This window comes from Lutra lutra, chromosome 3, assembly GCF_902655055.1.
Source record: "Lutra lutra chromosome 3, mLutLut1.2, whole genome shotgun sequence".
Lineage (NCBI taxonomy): Eukaryota > Metazoa > Chordata > Mammalia > Carnivora > Mustelidae > Lutra > Lutra lutra.
The window spans coordinates 62,875,700-62,888,175 of NC_062280.1; the positions used below are offsets into that span (position 1 = coordinate 62,875,700).

The 12,476-nt window shown below is 35.6% G+C and overlaps 2 protein-coding genes across 5 annotated transcripts in view; one reads left to right on the forward strand and one right to left on the reverse strand.

Moving 5' to 3' along the window:
- The window catches only part of LOC125095498 (sodium channel protein type 3 subunit alpha), a 1,188,574-nt gene that overhangs the window by 185,931 nt on the left and 990,167 nt on the right, over positions 1-12,476 (reverse strand). The gene's annotated exons all lie outside the window — the stretch shown is intronic.
- Positions 1-12,476, forward strand: part of SCN2A (sodium voltage-gated channel alpha subunit 2) — a 132,603-nt gene that overhangs the window by 32,977 nt on the left and 87,150 nt on the right. The gene's annotated exons all lie outside the window — the stretch shown is intronic.

Genomic DNA, 12,476 nt, shown 5'->3' on the forward strand with positions numbered 1-12,476 from the left:
TCTCCAATGGAATGGTCTCTCTCTCTTTTTAATTGGTAATCAATGGAAAATGTTGCAAACAAAAAAATGTTACAATACAGAGTCAAACCCAATTAGTGTTTTATCCAAATGTCTATCCTGGCTGGAAATGGTAGAAGGATATAGACCATAGTTCATCAAATACCAAGGTCTGAACATTTTGACCTTCTGTGTATGCATGTTTCACGCCCATCTCTGCTAATGACTGGGAATTTTTAACATGCTCTTCTACCCCCATTCTGTACCAAAGAGCTGCCTTTTGTTAAATCTTTAGATATTGGTAGTTTTTACCCCTATTATTGACCTCTTTAGTGAAGCTATAATTCAACTTCCCTTTGAACAAAAATTCCATTCACTTTTTATATTCATTGACAGTTTAAAATATCAAGATATTTTTCTTAATACTATTTTCCTGTTCAGCTAGACTAACAAAATTTAAATAAAGGAAAATGGTTATTTTTTACTTTTTCATTACATTTTTTTACTATAACAATTTTTAAATATTTTATCTTAGTTAATAATCTAATTTTCAACTCCCTTTTCTGAAAGATCATCATTTTTCTCTTTGTTCTAGAAAAAAAGTCTATGATAGTCTAATGAAATGCAGAAATACTCACTTACTCTTAAAAAACATATACCTGTATATCTTTGTATTAAAAAAGAGAATGTTTATTAGCCACTCAAACTTCTCAATTTTTTTTCTGTTATGAAATAATAGAAGCATTCATTAACTGCCTTGCTCCTCAACACAAAATTGAATTTCTAACTGACTTAGTTTTCTTACTGCGCAAGATTCCTCACTACCATCCCTGATTTTAGTCTTCCTCTTGCTCTAGTATCTCAGGGCAGAATAAGTTTTCTTTAATACAATTTTCATTCTGTTTTGCTCCATAAATTTGTGTGGCTTCATATGGAATTTGACTTCATAGAACATGAATATCAGTGAGATCTGTGAAAGACAGAAGTTGTCTGCATCCTGTGCATCATGTCCCCGAGACAAAAACCTTGGAGTCCTCTTCATCTTTGGTAGTTCCTTCTCCACCCATGTGCAGTCAAACTTCAGATTTTACTAAAGCAACTTCAGAAATGCTCGGATCATATCCTCATTCCATTGCTTCTGCCATATTTTGGCATTCATTGCCTCCTGTCTGGGCTCTTACAATAGCTTTTTCTCTTATCTCCTGCCCTAAAGGATTTTACATTCCAAACCTCTTCTGTACTATCAGTGCAACAACTAAGAAATAAATCTGATTGTATTGCTTTTCTGAAGAGTGTTCCACGATGTTCCCTGTGTCCTTAGTATTAAATCCACATTGTTTTGTTTGCACATGAGGCAACTCTACCCCATGGGCTTCATATTCCACATGAGGTTCTACTGGATGTAAAGCCTGGAGCGATGGTATTAGTCACAATCTGACCTGGTAATAGAAGACCTTAGAATAAAATTTTGAAATCTTAACACTGAACAGGAAGTAGAGCCATGACTAACATTTTATAGTTTACATAGGTGATTTTAGTCACCATGTAAATGTGGTGGTTAAGAATTTGGACTCAGACATGAGGTTGCCCAAGTCCACATTCTGGCTTCTCTATTTACTAATCTGTCCTTGGGCAAGAAAGAAACCTCTTTGGGCCTCCTTGCATAAAATAAGGTTAGTAACTGTTCCTACTCCAGAAGTTATCATGAAGATTGAATTAGATACTACAGTGTACACGTAAAACATTTAGAACAATTCTTGGCCTTAGTAAGAGTTCAACAAATAATAGTTTTTGTTGACTAACAACACCAAAATATTGGTTATTTTGATGTTCTATGGTGTTTCGTTTCTGGAGTATTCAGATAGAAAAATTTTTCTAATTTTAAGCCAAAGTTGACTTTACATGAGGACATCATAGTCTCTTTTATTCAAGTGGGAAAAAATTCTAATTAATAGTAAGAGATCCTATGTATGTATGAATTATTACCTAAACTTGTATATTTTTAAAAATCATCTCCATAATTTCTGTATTTTTGTTATTATAATATCCTATTTCTTCAGTAAATAACAACAAAATCTGTTTCTCATCAGTGATGATTCAAATGGTTTTATTATTATTGTTATTTTTTTTTAGCAATATCTATCACACTGCTCTCCTTCAAAAGATTGAGGTGATTAGGTCAATCTGATCTTTCTGTTAACCTTAATTTAAGTCTTTTCATCCATTACTCTGACTTTTTGCCATACTTAATATTTCTTAAACAAGTTTATATACCTAATTCCTTTATTTCTTTATAGCCCACTTATTGCTTATCTACTTGCACTAGTGTACTCAAACTGTAATCTTAAGTATGTATTATTATTTTCAAATCCACATTTTATAATACTTAAGATATTTTATAATATATACTCTTTTTCTTGGTATTTCACTTTTCTTATTAAAAAGCTTCAGCATGTTGCCATTGACCTTTGACATTCTATTTTGACATCTCCACTTTGGCTTGTATCATTTTTCCCTGATTAGATCTGCAACGTGATCTAGTTCAGTCCAACTGATGTTTTCATTTACTTATTGCCCTGACCTGCCATATTGTCTCTTGTGGGTCTGAGTCAGATCCTGCTTAGGGCATTTTCTCTAGGGCATTTTCTCATGATTTCACTTCCACTTGGAATGTCCTCCATTTCTGGCCCAGCCTTTAAAGCTCAGCCTAAGTTTTACCTCATCAAAGAAGTCTTTGTTCATCATGTCAGCCCTCAGTGCCTTTAGCTTTTTATAACCAAAAAAAGATATAGAATAAATCTTTTTGGAGGAAAGCTGAAAAACATGCTGCAGCCTTGCATCTGTTGTTTATTTGCTATGGCCATAGGCTGATTAAACACATAGGCTGATTATACTTTAGTTTCTTTTAAGATGAAGTTGTTTACACCTCTCTGATCTACCTTGTTATAACTTATTCATTTAAATAAAATAAGTTGCATGGACAAAAGTATAGCCTAGGGAATATAATCAATACTATCATAATGATATTGTATCATGACAGATGGTAATACATTTATCCTAGTGAACATTGCATAACATACAGAATTGTCAAGACATTATGTTGTAAACCTGAAACTAATACAGTATTTTGTATTAACTATACTTCTATTTAAAATTTTAGTAAAAATAAAATAATGTGTGTAAAATCATTTTGTAAAATTTTTAAAATATCTATTCAAGTTTATCATTGTTATCACAAACAAATCATATACGGCCTTGTTAGTTGCCTTGTATTGTTTTAGTACATTATTCTCTTATGCTGTTACTGGGCTTGGTACTATTATTTAAATGTCTATGTGTGACTACCTAATTAAGTTTTTAATTCTCCGGGGGCAGTGAATATTGATGGTATTAAGATCAAAGAGCCAAATTCCCAATTATCTTAGAACTAATTATCTTTGAGACATAAGTGGGCTTGTATCTCCTACTAAAGTATAAATCCATACCAGAGAAACTTATATTCTCATCCTAGTAGCATGGAGACAGTGAATTGAAGATACCTAATAGGAATACTCTCCAGTTGAAAGAGGATCAGCAAGGGAGTGAGTGAACAAAGAGTTGGTTTGTCTCAGCTTGTCCAGGTTTGGCTTGGTGTAGTCACAAGACTTTCTGGGAAACAAGAAGTAGAAGGCAGTATGGCTTGGGCTCATGCCATTTTCTTTATTTGAAAGATAATTTGCATAAAATAAAATGCATATTCATTTGCGTTTTGACAAATGTAATCTTTTGTTACCACTACCCCAGTCAAGATGGAGAACATCTCTACCTCCCCAGTGACCTTTCTCAGTCAATCCCTTCTGCTCCCAGAGACAACCACTTTTCTGATTTCTATCACCATAGCTTAGATTTGCTCAAAAAAGTCACATAAATAAGACCATAGAATACGTACTATTTTTTTTTTTTTAGGTTCTTTCACTCAGCACCCTTTTTGGGATTCAACCATTTCATTGCATATATAACAAGTTATAACATTTTGTTATTGAGTATTACTTCATTGGATAAATATATCTTAATTTATTTTTCATTCACCTAGTAATGGCCATTTGGATTGTTTCTGGGCTTTAGCAATGTGAAAAAGGTTGCTGTGAACATGCTGGCATAGGTCTTTAGCGGGTACATATTTTCACTACTCTTGAGATTGTCAGCAGACTGAATAAAAAGCAAGATCCAAAGATATGCTGTTTTCAAGAGACGTATTTTAAGTATACTAATACAGATAGGTTGAAAATAAAAGAATAGCAAAAGGTATAGTGTGTAAACACTAAGCAAAAGAAAGCTGATATGACTATATTAATATCATAGAAGGTAGGCTTCAAGACAAGGAATATTAACACAGATTTTTAAAAAGTGGTCATTTCTGGGACACGTGGTTGGCTTAGTCAGTAGAGCATGTGACTCTTGATCTTAGGGTTGTGAGTTCAAGCTCTATACTGGGCAAGGAGCCTATTTTTAAAAAAATGTCATTTCATAGGAATAAAAGGGCTGAATTGTAACAAGACATAATTTTAAATGTGAATGACAAAATCATAGAGTTCCAAAGAAAAAGAGAAAAAATAAGTGAGAAATATATAAATACACAGTTGTTGTTAGAGATTTTAACAGTCTTCTTTCAGTAGGTGATAGAACAAATACAAAAAATTTAGTAGACTTGAATAATACTATCAATTATCAAACATGAAGACCTAATTGACATTTATAGGATAATACATCCAACTGCAGAATATACATTCTTTTCAAGTATACATGAAACATTCATCAAAGACCATATGCTAGGCCATGATATAAGCCTTAATTTATCTCAGAATATTTGACAGCAGGGGTGCCAGGGTGGCTCAGTGAGTTAAAGCCTCTGCCTTCAGCTCAGGTCCTGATCTCAGGATCCTGGGATCGAGCCCCGTGTTGGGATCTTTTTGCTCAGCAGGGAGCCTGCTTCCCCCCACCCTCTCTGCCTACCTCTCTGTCTACTTGTGATCTCTGTCTGTCAAATAAATAAAATAAAATCTTTAAAAAAAAAAGAATATTTGACAACAGTAGAATTAAATTAGAAACCAGTAATAATAGGTATCTATAAAAAGCCAATTATTTTGGAAATTAAGCAACACATTTCTAAATAATCAATACATGGGTCAAAGAAGAAATCATAAGGAAAATTAGAAAGTGTTCTACATTGAATGACAATTAGAATACAACATGTTAAAAGTCTGTGTGTTCATGCCTTTTAATCATTCTGTTGTCTCGGGACTGATTGATCAAATTAACATTAATAATCAAAATAACATGAAAGGGAAGAGGCAAAAAAGCGACTGAAAGAGATCATACCTACTATCAGCCAATGTTTTTATTCTGTTACAATTATAATGAAGTCACTGGATATTGGTTAACCTAATAGGCAAATATCCTTTCAGTGTCAATAAACAGAATGCTAAGTAAATATTTTGGCAATTTTTCCCTGATAAAACCCATATAGGGGTATGTATGAAGCTTCCGTTTCATCCAATGAAACAGTAGCAGAAATAGTCTGGATAGTTAAATATTGACAAAGATTATAACTAAAGAATAAGTTAATCAGTGATTAAAAAGTTGAATAGACAACCAAGAAAAGTTGTGAAATCTTTGTTCTGAGATCTGAGACAAAACCATCTGTCTCTGATTTTGGTTCAATCCTTAATGAATGTAACCAGTCTGACTAAATGATCTATTGGGAGGCCCCCTTCCAAACACAAAACCTATGATTTTAATTAGCGTTAGTTATAGTGCCAACACAAGGGGAAAAGTTTGCTCACGCCATAAAGAGTGGTAGGGGTTTAATTCTAAATCTAAGTTATATCTTCTAATTGATAAATTCTTTCATTTGGAAGAATATTTTATTTATAGAACTCCACAAACATTCCTCCTCCTCATCCTCCTCATCCTCCTTCTCCTTCTCCTCCTTTTGCTTCTTGGCACTCTCCCTCTCGCTCTCTCTCTCTCTCTCTGTGTATTTTTTATGAGAAATCAAGGAATATTCAGTTCAAAATTTGTGATCATGACTTGAGCTTTTCAAAAAATGTGTGAGTCATGTCTTACCCTTTGATAATTTCCAAGTGACGAAGCTGCTTTTACAGATCAGTCCCTACTTTTAATGATTTCCGTATATTTTGTTTCATTGGGAGTGAGAAAAATAAATGGGAAATGTCATTCATGAGTATGAGCTTGCAAATGAATACGTGGAAGGCAAATGGTTATTACTTTATCTGAGGAACGCAGTATGTTTTCCTAAGCCTTTTGCCCTTTTCCCTTCTCAAGCATATAGTTTCTCCTGTTTTCATTTACAGTTGAAAATAGTGCAGCAATATGGTGGGGTGGCAGTCACATCTATGTGCATGGATAGAAGGCTATTCAAAATCTAAACACCTTACAAGTTTAACCATACTTTTGTAATTCACATGCCTGAAGTTATATAGAGCAACTTTAAAAAATATAGAATGCAAGAGATCATTTCTTCATTCATTCTTACAGGCAAATTTGTCATATTAATAATATTAAAAAAGAGAAGAAAATGAATGATCAATGCATAATGCTTTGCTATTCAAAAAACATTTTACTTCAAATGATCTGAATTCATCCCAGCAGCAACACTGTTGATTTGATCACGACAGGCATTACCTTTATTCTGAAGAGAGAAGAAACAAGAAAGAAAAAAAGAGAGAGAAAAGCCCTACAGGTCAAGAGATTAAGTGAACTGAGGAACAGAATGGCTAATTCTCTGTGTTTTCTCTCTAAAATGTAGGAGTGATTAGGAATAAGGGATGTAGTGCCAACATATTGAACAGACAAATACATTAGCAAAACACTTTCCCATGTGAAAGCAAACAAACAAAACTTTTTGTATTGTATGTCTTAATTGGTTATGCTGTTATGTTGGTCTGTTTAAAAAACTGCATCATGGTCAGAAAGATGATCTCTTTTCTAATCTTTTAAAATTTCAACAAATATTTCTAGGCATTAAGGATAGGCAACATTTTGCCTTGTCTGCTTCTCTGACATCGAGCTGTTTCTGGATGCTAAATATGGCTACTGCACTTTTCATATCTGCAAGGCTGTTGCTGGATCCACCCTGCAGATAGCCATCCAGGTTTAGACTTCTCTGAGCAGCCGGGCATGGCTATCCCACTTTCAATGCCCCCATTCTGTTCTGTGCTCAGGCTCAGGCCATTTAGTGGCAGTGAACTTTCCTGTATTTCTGGTATGATTGTTGCTTCTCAGGGTCTGGCTTGGGCTCTGATCTTGACATTTATGTCACAGGTGTCACCGGTGAAACTGCTGGGAAACCAGATGGCAGGCCTAACTGAGGTTGGCAGCATCTGCTGTTGTACTCATTGTCCCTGTCACCTGCTCTACTTTCTTCTTCCTGTTGATGTTCTTGTCCTGTGTTGCAGTTTCATTTGTTCAATGCTATTTACCCTTCTACAGGCCTTTCCAAATGTGAATTCCTTTCTGTAGCTCTTTTCATGCATTTTCTCTGCTTGGAACCCCATTATCCAGGAGGGCTCATGACTTGGCTGCCTTCCTTGGGTCCTTTGGGGGCTTTTCCTTAAATGTCACTTCCTCAGCAAGACTTCCCCCTAAGCACCCTATTTAAATTTTCAACACACCACTCTCCCTGACCCTGATACTTTTTCTCTTCCTTCCCTGCAGTATCTTTTTCCATAGCAATAGAGTACAGGCTCTAGTCCATGTTGATGTACTTGTACATAATCTGTATCATTAGGATATATAAAATAAAAGCTTTATGAGGGCAGATCCATTAGGTTACTTACTGTATTCTAAGCATCTGGAAGAACACTGGCTCTTAGCACTTTAAAAAAGTTGTCTCTTGTGAAATGATACATTGCATTGCAAATTCTGAAGTACTGGGCTTCTAGCTTTATATTTGGTCTTATTCAGCTTAGTACAGTGCTATGTGTAAGAGTTTTAAGGGTATGTTTCACTTACTTGTGGAGCGTAACGAATAACATGGAGGACATTAGGAGAAGGAAAGGAAAAGTAAATTGGGGTAAATTGGAGAGGGAGGCAAACCACGAGAGACTGTGGACTCTGAGAAACAAACTGAGGGTTTTGGAGGGGAGGGGGTGGGGGGTTGGGTGAGCCTGGTGGTGGGTATTAAGGAGGGCACGTATTGCATGGAGCACTGGGTGTGGTGCAGAAACGATGAATCTTGGAACACGGAAGGAAAAAGGGCATAGGGAAAATCTGGATAAGTAGCACGTACTCTGTGTACTGGGTTTTTTATTTATTTAATCCTCACTGTAACCCAAGTCCTTTGCCTAAAGAAGCACAGCGAGAAAGTAGCAGAGTAAGTATGCACACTAGTTTCATCTGGCTCCAAAGTTACTGCCTTTTCTTCAAAGCATGGTGCCCGCCAAATAATAGTAAGTCAACAAGAGCCCCTCAAAATGGATGATGGTGCACAAGTCAGGTGTAGCTGATAGACTAAGAAAAAAGAACTGTAAATTAGCTTCTGAAAAAGATAAGTGTCAATGCCAAAAGGAGGAAATCCACAGCTATTTAGACCCATAGCACCTTTGGCTTAAGTGCGTGGACCTCCAAGGTAACTAACTTAAAAAGGAAGACATGTTTCTGGACACATGTTTTGACATATCTGCTGAAAATATATTGTTTACAATGTGAAAGTAACAACGACAAATAGATTCTTTCTTGATCCTGAAAAGGCAGGAAGAACTGCTCTTCAGTGTCTTCTTACTGTGGTCTAAGAAACAGTAATTAATCATATTTTTAAAGCAAGCCAGATTTTATCCGTATGATCTTTTTTTACTGTGTCCTCTCTTTGACATCTTTTGAGCTAGTGAAACAAATGCAAGTTAGGTCTCATTTTTAATTTAGTACCATATGTGTATGGAGAAACCACATGATGCAATGGGCACAGGAGACTGGAGGAGAACCAGCAAGCCCAGACAAGCTCCCTGCCCTCGTGGGACCCAGAGCCAAGCAGGAGCAGCCACTGCTAAGGGAGATAACATGTTCCGTGAACATCTGGATGTTGTTATCTCTAATCCAGAATTTATGTAAAAAAAAAAACCAACCCTTAATAATTAATTAAATTCTGTTTCATTTTTCTTTCCTTAGTGAGAGATAATTTAGTGCGCTCTTTCTGTCTGTCTCTCTCTCTTTTTTAGGTAATCATATAATCTGGATGTTGGAAGTATTTTACTATTCTACATTTCAGTTATTAGCCCAGACAGGCATGCTTTCTATAGCATTTGCTTGACTATTTCTGGTTATTGAGAATTATTTCTTGTTAAAAAATAGTCACTTTGTTTAAGGCCAGTCTAAGAATTTGAACATTAAGTTTTTTCTCCTATAACATTCCTATTTGTCTTCAACCTGTCCTCTAGAGTCAGAAGAGCCTTTTGCACATCTAGGCCCCCTGAAACGTGAAAGTTTGTTTAATCTTTGAAATTATCTGTTATCTAGTTCTTTTATTGAGTATCTACTTTGTGCAGGGTATGGCTTTATGTACTTAAAGGGTCACAAAGGGAGTATATCATAGCCTTACCTCAAGGTAGTTACATAAATATGACAAATAGTGTGTGAGAAGCAAGTGCTGTTGAGTTTGAAAAAGTGAAAGGCCATACCCAGCTGAAAGGATGTAGAAATATTCTTGGGAAATGTAACATTTGAGATTTAAAACTGATATTGTCTTGTTAGGTTGAATTGTCGTGAATTTTAGGTAGTGAAAACAACATAAGCAGTAACTTGGAAGTAGAAACACAGAGATCAGGGTGCAAGTTTAGGAAAACTTGAGCAAATTAGTTCTTCTTTACCAGAAAGTGCTAGTAGAGGTTGAGAGGTAATAAGACTGGTGCGTTCTTTAAATGTCAGGGAGAGGAACTTCTACTTTATATGAATGGTAATGGAGAATATTTGAAGATTCTTGGATGAGGGTGACAAATACAAGGTTATACTTTCATTAAATTGACTTAGCAGTAGTTTTGGAATGAACTAAAGCAAAGAAAAGTGTATGTATAGGAATGCATTAAGAAAAAATGGCACTCCCTACTGTACATATAAAGGAAATTCAGAAAAAAAAAAGAGATCTCTTAAAGAGAATTTTTCCAAGAAATTTCACCTGAAAAACTGAAAGACTGGCAAGTAAATGATTGTTGAACTGTCTGGGCTGGTGGAATAAGCTACCAAGGCAGAAACAAGCATATGTGTGTGTATATGTGCATGCGTACACAGGCGTATGGATATAGTGTGTGTGCGTGTGCGTGTGTGTGTGTGTGCGTGTGTGTGTGTGTGTAGTGGAGAGGAGAGGCAGCGGAGTGAGTAGTCTGACTTTTGTTAAGTAGTCTGACTTTAAGAAAGGTAAAGTAAGCGCAAACAGTGGACTGGCCATAAATTTATAGAGTCACTTACACGGCCCCGTGTAACTGAAAGAAACAAAACTGGAAACCTGGAATTAGGCAGGTGTCGTGACACATAAATATATACTGGTGAGAGTGTACTGAGTGAAAAGGCAAGAGAGCTTCTGAATAATATAGGGGTACAACTGTTAATTCACCAATGATTTATTGGATGATTTATCTCACATAATGAGGTATGCTGGACATTGTGGAAAAACCACAAAAAGAGATGGGTTAAGATAAGAAATATGAGATAATAGGGGAGATAAGTTTTACATGGATAACTTTAATAAAAAGTAGAACTGACAAACATCACTAAGGTGTCTCTGAAAAAAGAAATCAGCATTTATTTAGCATCTACTATGTTCTAGGCATAGTGCTTAGTTTTTTCTTATAAATTTATTTCATAAAACTCAAAATGAGCCTTGATTCCTACTGATGAGAAAATTAAGGTTCAGAGAATTTAAGTCTTATTCCAGCAGAAGTCAAGATAACCCCACAATAACATGATTATAAGGAGAAACTCAGTTATATTGTAGGTCACCAGTTTAATAGCAGCGAGCTTATGGTATTGTGACAATATCTCAGGTATAGAAAGGGATCTGGTGACTTAAAAAATCAGGCGTATTTCACGTTACCCTTCTCAGTTGGTGTATCAATGGTACATTTCTCCGAAAATGGAATGATGAAGCATATTTAGAATTTGAAATCAGACACATGAGAGTTTAAACGCTGCCTCTGTTGGCTGTGCCTCATTACAGCCTCCATATGCCCAGATCACCACCACATTAGAAAAGTGTCAACAGCATTACTTCCCTTACAAAATATCACAAGGATAAAATGAGATAACTAATATCAAGAATCAAGTAGAGCGTCAGAATTTAAATCACGTGAACATGAAATGAAGACACAAATCTGTGGTCTCTTATGGTCTCATCCTCTCTCATATCTAATTCTCTCTCTGTCTCTCTGAGGCAAACACATGTACATACATACACGCATGCACAAATTTTGTATCAAGGATATTTTGGAATGTAGCTATTTTTTGAGCATTATTTTTCATTTCAAAGACCTTCTGCTCCTGGCTCTGCCTACTTGTTCTCTCCTGGGATGATGTCTGGACATTAGATCCACTACCCCACTGAGGAGTTTAGAGACTGCCTTTTTTTCTTCCCCTTGAGGAGGATGAGAGCTGAGGGGCCAAGTTACAGGTAGAGGTCCTCAGTGAAATGGAAGGAATGAAGGAATGAAGAAAACTGAGCCGGAAATATTCTAGCATTTGGAACAATTTTTCACTTTTTGGGGAGGCCCATGACTTGGGAAATTTTCTTCCTTGCCTATTAAATTCAGAATTGGAATTTTGTGATTCTAACATAATTTAGCTATCAAAATAAGTGAATATGTAATCAGAGTAGAGGTGGCCTTCCAACTGACAAATCATTTAGGAAGGGTTGAGGTAGTTCATGGATAGTCTACTAACATGCACTTAATATATCTGAAGATTAAAAAAGGATGTACAACAATGTTGCCAGACTATCTTCAATAGAATAAAAATACCTGCATAAAGATATAGGCATATGTCATTATACATAACTTATTTTTCCCCAGGAAAGTTGGATGTAAAATGATTATTTACTACACTGAATAGTATTTCCCAGGGATCATCATGATTATGAAAATATTGGTGTGCATATCTGTTAAAGAAAAAAATAATGTTTAATAATATAACAGGGCACCTGGGTGGCTCAGTTGGTTAAGCGACTGCCTTCAGCTCAGGTCATGATCTGGAGTCCTGGGTCTGAGTCCCACATCAGGCTCCCTGCTTAGCAGGTATTCTACTTCTCCCGCTGACCTCTCATGCTCTCTCACTCTTATTCTCTCTCTCTCAAATAAATAAACAAATTAAAAAAAATAACAGTCATTTAAAGAAATGAAGGATATTGTTCAACAATTATAATATGAACAGAAAATACAGAAAATGAGTTTTTGGAACTATATATTGGAACTAACCCTAGAATTGAAAGAAAAATGATG